Genomic DNA, 10,756 nt, shown 5'->3' with positions numbered 1-10,756 from the left:
TCGTTGTTCAAAAAAATTGCCTGAATTTAATTTAATGTTTAAGATGCCTTGATTGAGTGTCCAATGGATGGATGGGTTCGGATAAACCTGTTCTAAACAGAAAAATAGACTCTACTGTTTAAATTTTTATAAATTCAATTTTAATGATTTTGACATCAGGTTTTCTCCTATGTTCAAGTAACACACATATGCATACACTGAATTATTTTTATAGTCAAATTAGTTATATATGAATTTCAACAAATTTTATAATCTAGGTAAAATCTTGTTTATGTAGTTCCGAAATTGAAACTCATTTATATGGCACAGTTTCAGAGATAAACCAACCTCATATTTGACTTGACTTAGTATAGTGTTTTAGCCTAGCGAAGTTGTAAAGTTGTACATGTATTTGTTACCATATTTCGATTGTTTATTGTCAAGTATTGCATATTGTTTTAATATATAGCATGAATGTGTATATGTGCATGATGCTTTGATGTGTTGTATGATAAATGACATGTAAAATGCTTGAATGGTATGCCTTGTTATTTAAATGCTATGTTGTGTTGTAAGACATAGGATAGATGCATGCACATATGTTTGCTAAAAAATGGGGTTGTCATTTCGTTACACCCATGTAGTGCTAGCAGACACAAATTCGTAAATGTATTGTGTTGCAAGTAGTGCGAAGGTGCCTTAAGTCATAATAATGACACACACACTTGCAAATGCCCTTGAATGAGCAAATGGTTAGGAAGCTAAAGATGATGTGAATAGACAACACACAATCATAAAAAGGATGTGATTAGATAATAGCTACAAATAAAAAGAATGTGAAGAGACAATACACAATTATAAAAAGGATGCAAATAGACAATGCCCAATTATAAAGTGAATGTGATTAGACAATACTCACAAATAAAGAGAATGTGAATAGATAACACCCAATTATAAAGAGGATACAAATAGATATTACCCAATCATAAAGAGGATATGATTAAAGAGCATCAACAAACAGAAATGATGCGAGTAAACAACATCTAATAATAAAAGAGATGTGATTAGACATCACTCATTAAGAAAAAATGATGCCATTAGGTAGCTCCCAATAATGAACAGTGATGAAGTTACCCAATAATAATACATGAGGCGAATGTTAGCACTCCACAATAGAGAATGTTACCCTGTATGTGTACATGGGCTATCGAGCCTTGGGCACTGTGTGATGCACAACCCTGAAATACATGGTAATGTGGTCTTTATGTTTGTGTATATATATTGTAAGCATGCATTGAATGATCAAATTATTTGAATATATTCTTGCATTGTTATATGTTGCATGCCTTTAAATATTGTTGTATGCATGAAATTAGTACACTGAATTAGATGTTGATTGTAATTGCAATAGTTAACTGCTTATATGATGGTATGTTTATTATATGTATTAACAAATGCATGTATCATGTATGCTTAGATTTTATATACATGCTTTGTTAGCATTACCCCACTGAGGCTTAGAATGAGTTCTAACCCCAAAAATTTTACACAAATGCATAATAGTTGCCCTGGCACTTAGAGGGATGTTGCGGTAGCCACTAACTTGTCCTTTAATCCTGTAAAAACATTTTTGGATGTCCTTGTCTAGATTGAACATTTTGAACAATTGATATTATTATTTGTTTAATAACTTGTCATTCAAGTTGATTATTTAATTTATCAAATGTTTGTTAACTCTGATTTAAATTTTGAATTTAGATCTGTAATTTGTAGTGAACCTAAACCCAATGCCCAATTTAAGAATTGGATTCAATCATGTGTTGTTTTACTTACATGTAACCTATTTAAAGTTTCTAACTCAATTCTAAAGATGTTTCGTTGTTTAAAAAAATGGCCATATTTTTGGGTTAGATTTTTTGGGGAATTACAAAATGTGAAAATAAAAATAAAATTTTACGCATGGTATTGCATATTAAGGGTTATGATTAAAATTTTGACGTGATGAGAAATTCATACAGTTACGTGAAATGAGTGCATAAAAAGATAATGATGAAAAATCAACACAGTTTGTAAATATCCTCATGATAAAGATACATCATGAAAGAAAAGTCCAACTAATATTCGTAAAACCTCATGATGTCATGGCTAAGCCCATAATATATGTGGAAAGAATCATTATTTATATAATGATAAAAAAATCACATAACTATGTGAGAAATAGCTCATAGCATGTGTGAAAAGCCTTTTACTTGAAAATGAATGATAAAAAAATATGCATGACTATGCGAGAAATAACCCATAATATACGAGAAAAATATTATACTTAAATATTGATATTACCCTTGAAATTGTGCAAGTTTATTTGGTGTGCACGTTTTATCATGAAGTGTTATATATGATACATGAAACACTAATTGTGATAAAATATGTTTGTTCACTACATATGGCCAAGAGATGTTGGATCCAGGTACTAGATCTAGTGTGGTCATAGGGTCTCACAAATGAAAACCCACGAACCGTTATATATGATACATGAAACACTAATTGTGATAAAATATGTTTGTTCACTACATATGGCCAAATAAGAGATGTTGGATCCAGGTACTAGATCTAGTGTGGTCATAGGGTCTCACAAATGAAAACCCACGAACCACTAAAATGATGGACCCATTAAGATTAATTTATGTTATTTAATTATAAAATTTAACATTATTTAATGATTGTGTGTAACCCAATTTACATGGATTATGAATGGGGTTACAAGATTAAAAAGACATTATATTCTTAATAGTGAAATTAATGCCAATGTTCCATGGTTACCTATATAAAGATTCATGGCAAGAGGAAGAAGAACAAAAGATGAGCTCTAAAGAAGGATTGTAAGAGATTCCCACCATGTGGAGAGGGTTAGAATATCTCAATATGACAAAGTGTGTGGCTTTGTAAGTTCAACCACTCCTAGCGCATATGTCCCTCTGATTCAGAGATCCCATGCAAACCGGGTTTAGGAACCCTGTGGTTCCAACAGCTTGTTCACTCATTAACCAACCACAAAGAAAGCTCGTAATTAGATGTTGGCTGCAACCTCTTAGGCCTCTTTTGCTGCGTTGGAAAGTGCAAGCGACACTCAACTTATGTCCTTGCAGGAGCAAAGCTCAAATTTGGTTGGATGTAGCCCAACATTAGATCCGAATCTTAATCCGATTAGTTGTGTTTATTTGCCAAATTTAGATCGGATTAATAATTGGATTTGGGTTCGGTATTGAGTTTTGCATTCAAACTCAAACCGGACAAAAACTTAAATCCAACTAAACCCAGCCCACTTAAGTGAAAATACCGGCTTTAAGCTAGTCGGATCTGGATTCAATTTTATCTAATTTCATCTGACTCTGAATCCAAACCCGATCAAGTCTGACTGGGTAATGCCTAGATCTGACCCGTTTACATCCATATGAAAAATGATTTTGATCTATATGCATCAAGCGCCTCAGAGGTGTCTGAAAAAGTGGCATTTGATATGGCCGAGGCACGGTTGATTGACCTGTAAGGTAGACTTTGGTGTCACTTCAACAATGTTGAGCACAACAAACTTAAAGAATGTAACTCTCCTTTCAGGTCTTGATCGCCAACTGATAGCAGCCCTATCAGGTAGCTGTAATTTAGTGGAAGCTGGTAAGGTATGATCCAAGAAATTTTGTGAACGCTCTCCTAAAGAAGATGACGGATCAAGCACATGGTCTTTGGCATCGAGTGTGATTTCCTATCTGATTGAAACCTCTCTCTCTCTCTCTCTCAAACTTGTCCACATCTCTTCTTCCCTTGCTTCATTCTTGTTCTATTTCCTAAATCATTTTTTTTTATTAGTAATTAAACAAAATAAAATCATAGTTGTATAACTGATAGGGGTCTGCCTAACCCCAACTTGCCTTTCCAAAAAAATGCACACTCATATGTTAACTTCTAACTTTTATATTATAAGTTATATTTATATTTTTAATAAATTAAATAAAGACCATAATTTGCCTGAGTCATTAAGTGCATGTGATCTATTAGATATCGAATCCGGAGAATGCCAACCATAACTAAAACTCCTAAAATATGAAGCAATTGACTTTGGATCAAGTTCCAGTTCTGAAAACCCATTCCATTCCATTCCATCCGATCCGATACACATACACATTCCACCTTACAATAAGCTGTACAACATACCTTTGTCCAAGTGCAATCGACACATTCTACATCACAGTAACATTGCTTCAGTAGTCATATCCCGTAATTTTTGGTTGTGGTTATAAAAAAATGCCAACTTTCCAGTAGAATGTAAAAGCTAAGGTGAAGAAGCCTTGTTGATAATATCGACAAAGTGACCAATCATGACGACCCAAGATACTCGATCCTATCCCACATGGTCTCATGATAAAACGCTGTGACTGCAAGGAGTGTCAATGGGTCGGGTTTGACTCGTACCCAGCCCGTACCAAACCCTACAGGGTCAGGGTTCGGTGATAAACAAGAAGGCCTGATCAAAATCCAGGTCAGACTCAAAGGGTCTCATTAATATACAGAGCCGTGTATGGTTTGTGAAATTTCATATCCGACCTGAGTTCCGACTAAGATCCATAAACTTTCAATATAAAAAAGATTATTTTATCAGGTATGATCAGGGTCTGGTTTATGTAATCCTTATAGGATCCTGGAATCATTTGTCTTGTGGTAGGTTCGATTGGACCCAGTACAGATCTGGTACCATCATCTTAAATCAGATCTGGGTTTTGTCCCCTCCTAGATCTGAACCTAGGGATGTCAATGGGTCAGGTGCAACACAACATCCGACCTGAATCTGAGTCCAATAGCCTGGTTCGGTAGCCAAATCTATGATCGATTAATAATTGAATCAGGGTTTGGTATTAGGTTTTGCATTCAAACCCAAACCCGAATTCGACTAAAAACCCGACCCGATTAACTGTAAATACTGGGTTTTAAGCTAGTCAGATCTGGATTTGTTTTTATCTTTTTTCATCTGAATACGATTAGGCCAAACCCGATTAAATCAAATCGAGCTTGGCTTAATAGGTTTAGGGTCTAACTACTATTACTTTCAACTTTATATCTTTTTGTAAATGAATTAGCTCATGCTCCACTCAGTTTTTATGACGAGGAACCCTTGCGGAAGCGAAGGAAAACCTCGGGTGGGGCCCACGACAATTTAGCCAGGACTTTGCACGAGCTCATGCTCAGCTCAACTCAACAACAACAAAAAAAAAGCCAAGCTTGAATGCCTTGATTCAAGCATTGTCTGACTCCTCTCTCTCTCTCTCTCCCTCGCGCCTGGTGGTACCAACCATATGTGCTAAGTCAAATCACCAAACACTAGCTTTCGGATTTTAGTGACATTGCTTGCTTGCTTGTGACTGAAGGAAGGATTGGGCTGTTCAAGAACAGACGGTCAACCTCCTATCTCAGTGCAGACATGAATCTGCACCGTCCAAGTCTCAAGATTCATGATGATCATGTACCAATATATAATATATAGTATTGAATTGGTGCTAAACAGGGTGACAAATAGTTTTTAGGCTTTTTTCATTTCATTTTTAAATTTTGACCATACAGATGTGTGATCTATATACTTGATTTTATAGGGATCAGCTCTTCAAGCGTTTGATTCCAACACATGGGTGGTTTTTTATAAAGTTAAAAAAATCAAGGGTCCAAAATCTTTGTAAATTTTTGAAGCTCCAAACATCAATTTTTTTTAATCCAAAACACATGATCCAGATGTGGATTCTTAGTAAATCGACCATGCCCAACACATTTATAGAGCCGGAACCGCATAAAAAGCATCAGAGAAGATGAAAACCTCATTTAGCAAGCGGTTTTAGCACCAAATGGGTTTATCATATATATATATATATATTGGAGATTTCCAAGTACTGATTAAATGACTTGACAAAACACATTTTTTGTGTATTGAAATCACCAAGTGATGGACGGTGGTGATTTCAAAACACAAAAAAATTGTGCTTTGTCAAATCACTCTTTGAGACTTTCGAGTTATGTGCCCCGGAGAGACGGTGATTGCCAACTGGGTTGAAAGCTGAAAGTGCTGAACCTGTCATCCCCTTGTTCTAAAAAATGAAAACCTACCCAATAGAAAACCTCTCAAGCCTATTCAATAAAAAATATTTATCAGATTTTTGGTATTTTTTTTTCAAAATTCCGACTTGACAGATGTTCAGCATGATTGATTTAATAGAATTCAGCACTTGGATCATGCATTTTAGATGAAAAAAAAATGCTATTTGGAGCCTCAAAAAATTATAAAATTGTATGCCATTGATTTTTAAAACCTTATAAAAACATATCCATGCACCTGAATCAAAAGCTTCAATAACTGATTCCTATAAAAACAAGTGCATAGAGGCCAGAATTAAAAAAAAAAAAAAACACCTAAAATCCCATAAATGTTTCTTATTGGGTAAGTTTGGAAGGTTTTCTATTGGGTAGGTTTTCATTCCTCCTATTTTTCCATATGATCTGTTTGAGTTTAGGGTCTGAGTTTGGCGTGTATAATTTTTCTTTAGAAGAAGGTCCGGACTCAATATTAATATTTTTGTATTGAATTGAAACCCGGTTTTGAATCAGATTAAGTAGAAACACACCTAAGTGCATAAAGTGAATCCTAAAGTATGTGCGTTTAAAAGCTGACTTATTAATGCATTTGAGGAAGCAAATAAGAAACAAGAACTGAAAAAAGTAGGAATAGAACGTTTTATATATAAAACCTATACTTTTACTTGAGTATATCTCCAGACCTTTTGCTGCATGAAATAAAATAAACCAGTAGGTTTTAAAAACAAAAGATAATATTTAAAAAGAAAAAAGCTACTTTTGTCATATGAAAAATTCTTATTTGAACATCAATAAAAGCTGCAGTTTTTTATTTTTATTGGAGTGAGCTTCACATAATGTTCCACAAGTACACCAACGGAGCTCCGCTTGTCTGGCAAGAGCAGTTGGTGCATGTGTCACCTTGTATTGGGACGTTGCAGGTTCAAAACTCAATGGTATAGTTGTATAACTTGTAGGAGTCACACTAACCCCAGCTTGCCTTTTTAAAAAAAAAAATTTAAAAGTATGAAAAAAAAGTACATGATTTACACATTCAAAGCCAGCTTCCTGAGAACGAGAAGTGAGTTTGAGGCTTTAAGTTCATAGTAACTATATGTTACTAGTAAATCACGTGGAGAACCTTTTATTTCTTGATGATGAGGAATCCTTGCCATGAATCAAGTCACTTATAGGCCTGCCTCCCTACGAGGTAAACCCTGCCCGGGCGGGGGTCACCGATACCCAAACCCTTACGGAGCCCACCAGTTCAAAGAACCTGCACACTCGGAAAAAGTCGAACATGAGATGAAGGGGTCAGCACTTTCTCTCCAGGCTCGCTGCCTCGAGCGAGAACCGACCGAACCGAATCGAATGTACATGGAGATTCATTTATGTCCTACAGTTTCTTGTGGATCCTGTTAGTGCATGTATAACCCCTTGATTAAATTTTTTTCTTAAATATTGTCGTTTTTTTTTTTTAAGTCCAAGAAACGCTCCTACGCTCCTGGTTTGGTACAATTGGCAAAGTTAGGCATGATGGGACTTGATTTTTTGGTTCTGCCTTGGGCGTCTGCCATTGGTGTATCTCAGTATAACCGTGAAGGCATTAAATTAATGAAATGAAACTGCACAATAATTATGAATGGTAGCTCTCTCTCTCTCTCTCTCTCTTACAGAGGCTGCTGGCCTGATGGCCCATGCTTTTCCCACTGCACGCTTCATGTCGGTAATTGTCTCGCAGATGCTTTTTTTTTTTTTGTAAAGGCAACCTGCAGACCCCCACCAGTTATTCAACGTACTACTTGGGTTTTGAACCAGCCACGTCCCATCATAAGGAGACGTGCACTGACAGCTTCTACCTATCGAGCCGAGCTCCTTCCTCCAACACTATAAGATCACAACCTAAATCTCGCAATGAATTGATGTTTAGTATCACCCAACTTTAGTAAATGAGAGTAATACTGACAGATAAGAAGGCTTTATTGATGTAAGGGAGAGTGACCATCTGAATTATTGGTGCATTTTTTTTGTACCGTGATGGTTGGTGGTCCCCATGCACTTTTAAAAAGAGCAATCTGTTCAATCTCTCCCCTCTGTGTCTGGATAGCTTTCAGCTTTGGGGTCCAAGGTCCCCCTTTGAATTGTGTCATCGTTGCATAACAATTACCGACTGAATAAGTTGGGCTCGATAAGAAGCAAAGTTGATCTGATCTGCAATTTTAATAATCAATTTTGCATTTGGGGGTTTCATTACCATAGAATATCGTATTAAACTGCGACGATTTGAGAATGTCACCAAGTTGATGGGGGGGGGGGGGATGTCACAAGTTCAAAGCCCACAGGTGGTGTCTCTTGCCGCAAGGTCGAAGTTGGGTGTACTCTCTGGTGGAGAGGAGGGACCTCAAGTGTTTTACGGTCCAACTAGAGGCCAGCCAATGTGCGGTCTGTGATGAGGGGTTTTTTCTCTTGTATTATCCAATAAGAAAAAGGACATAACCAAGCCTTGTCTTATGGGGCTCACCTAGGTTCGAGTCCCCCCACTTGAAAAATGCTGAATACGAAATAAAAGATGAGCAACCCTACCCATTGTAGAATGATGTTTTGTCTCTTCCACGATTACATGACCAACTTACTAAAGTAAAAGTCACTTTTTTCTTTTACCAATAATAAACGACGACTCCCGAAGTCATTACTACGGATTATTTGAATTTCAGAAATTAGGTCTAGTTGTAAGAATTGGAAACATTTACTCGGTAGGGGCTGTCACTGCACGTCTCCTTTGTGGGTGGTGGGACGTTGCATGCATGTTCAAAACCCAGCAGTACTTTGAATAATAACCGGTGGGGGGTAATGCATTGCTCACAATTAGGGATGGCAGTGGGGCGGGGCGGGGCGGGGGACAAGGTTTCCACCCCCGCCCCGCCTCAAAATTTTATCCTCCACCCCCGCCCCGCCTCAAAATTTTATCCTCCACCCCCGCCTTCATCCCCGTTTCATGTCCTCCACCCCCGCCCCGTCCCCGTCCCCGCCCCGTCCCCGTCCCCGCCCCGCCCCCGCCCCGTCCCCGTCCCGACCCCGCCCCCGTCCCCGACCCCGCGGGATGAGCGTGCTCGTCACCGGCGCCGCTGGCTTTGTCGGCACCCACGTCTCGCTCGCCCTCCGGAAGCGCGGTGACGGTGTCGTCGGCCTCGACAACTTCAACGACTACTACGACCCCTCGCTCAAGAAGGCCCGCCGTCGAATCCTCGGCGACCACGGCGTCTTCGTCATCGCCGACGACATCAACGACGCCCGGCTCCTGGCCAAGCTCTTCGACATCGTCGCCTTCACCCACGTGATGCACCTCGCCGCCCAGGCCGGAGTCCGGTACGCTATCGAGAACCCGGCGTCCTACGTGCACAGTAACGTCGCCCGGCTCCAGGGTTAGGAAATTAGGGAAGGGAGTTAGGGTTAGTAAACAGTTCATCTGAGTTGGGGGCGGGGATGGGGCGGGGCCGGGACGGGGATGGGCCGGGGGCGGGGCGGGGATGGGCCGGGGCGGGGCCGGGGCGGGGATGGGGCGGGGCGGGGCGGGGCGGGGGAACGTGCCAGTCCATCCCCGCCTCCACCCCCGGACGGGGATGGATTTTAACCTTCATCCCCGCCTCCATCCCCGTTTCATACCCTTCATCCCCGGTCCAAACGGGGCGAGGCGGGGCGGGGCCCCGCTTTCCCCCGGTCCACTGCCATCCCTACTCACAATGACAAAAATTTAAAACACCAAAATATCATTTTTCAAAAAACTCACTAGAATTTGAAAAATTTCATAAAATTTGCATTTTTCGGCAAAATCTCAGCAATAAAAAATAATAATTTTTATAACAAACTTTGTTTTAAGATAAAACCCATGGTTTTTTCATGATAAATAGTCATAAATATCACGTTTAAATCATGGTGTTTATGTTTTTTCATAAATCTCGCAAAAATTTGTCATTTTAAACTTTCAGGCAATTTCTCATAAAAGTATTGCGAGATTTTCATAGATCTCAGGATATTCGTCACTAAACTTTTCAAAAAAAATAAAAATAAAAAATTGGTACCATTGGCTCGCCCAACAATCTGATGAAATGTGATTGCAAAAAAAAAAAAAAAAATGTGCCACTTCATTCCCTTAAATGACACCTGTCTGGTTTTTTTTATTATGGGCTCCACAAAAATTGACTGATTTTTGAGCTGAACAACATGCGTATCATTCAAAGAAATAGCTCAGCACTTTTTGTCATTCATCTGTGCTGTTTGGATGCAGGTATTTCTTGACAATTTTAGTGCGGAAGGAAGTTTATCTCGTCTGTCCAAACAAGAAGAGTGCTCTATCAAACACCATCCATAATTAAAACGGTATAAACCCCAAAAAAATTCTGGGTTTCAGTCATTATGATAGGATGTGCCCACTTGACAAAAAAAAAAAAAAGAGCTGCCAAAATTGAGTTAAAATCAGCCTGAATTGGTCAATTCGAGTGGAACCCGCACTTTTTCGATTCAAGTCGGGGGCACAAAACTATTGATATTGACTCGATCTGGCTACATACATATGTTCACCAATGTCTGTTTGCTAAGGGAACAAACCCTGGACCGTGTTGTTGTGATCTAACAATATGATTTTTTAAGTCATGAAATTTCAAAGCTTGCT

Source organism: Nuphar pumila, chromosome 16, assembly GCF_984573655.1.
Source record: "Nuphar pumila chromosome 16, dmNupPumi1.hap1.1, whole genome shotgun sequence".
In the NCBI taxonomy this organism is placed as follows: domain Eukaryota; kingdom Viridiplantae; phylum Streptophyta; class Magnoliopsida; order Nymphaeales; family Nymphaeaceae; genus Nuphar; species Nuphar pumila.
This window is presented reverse-complemented; position numbering follows the sequence as displayed.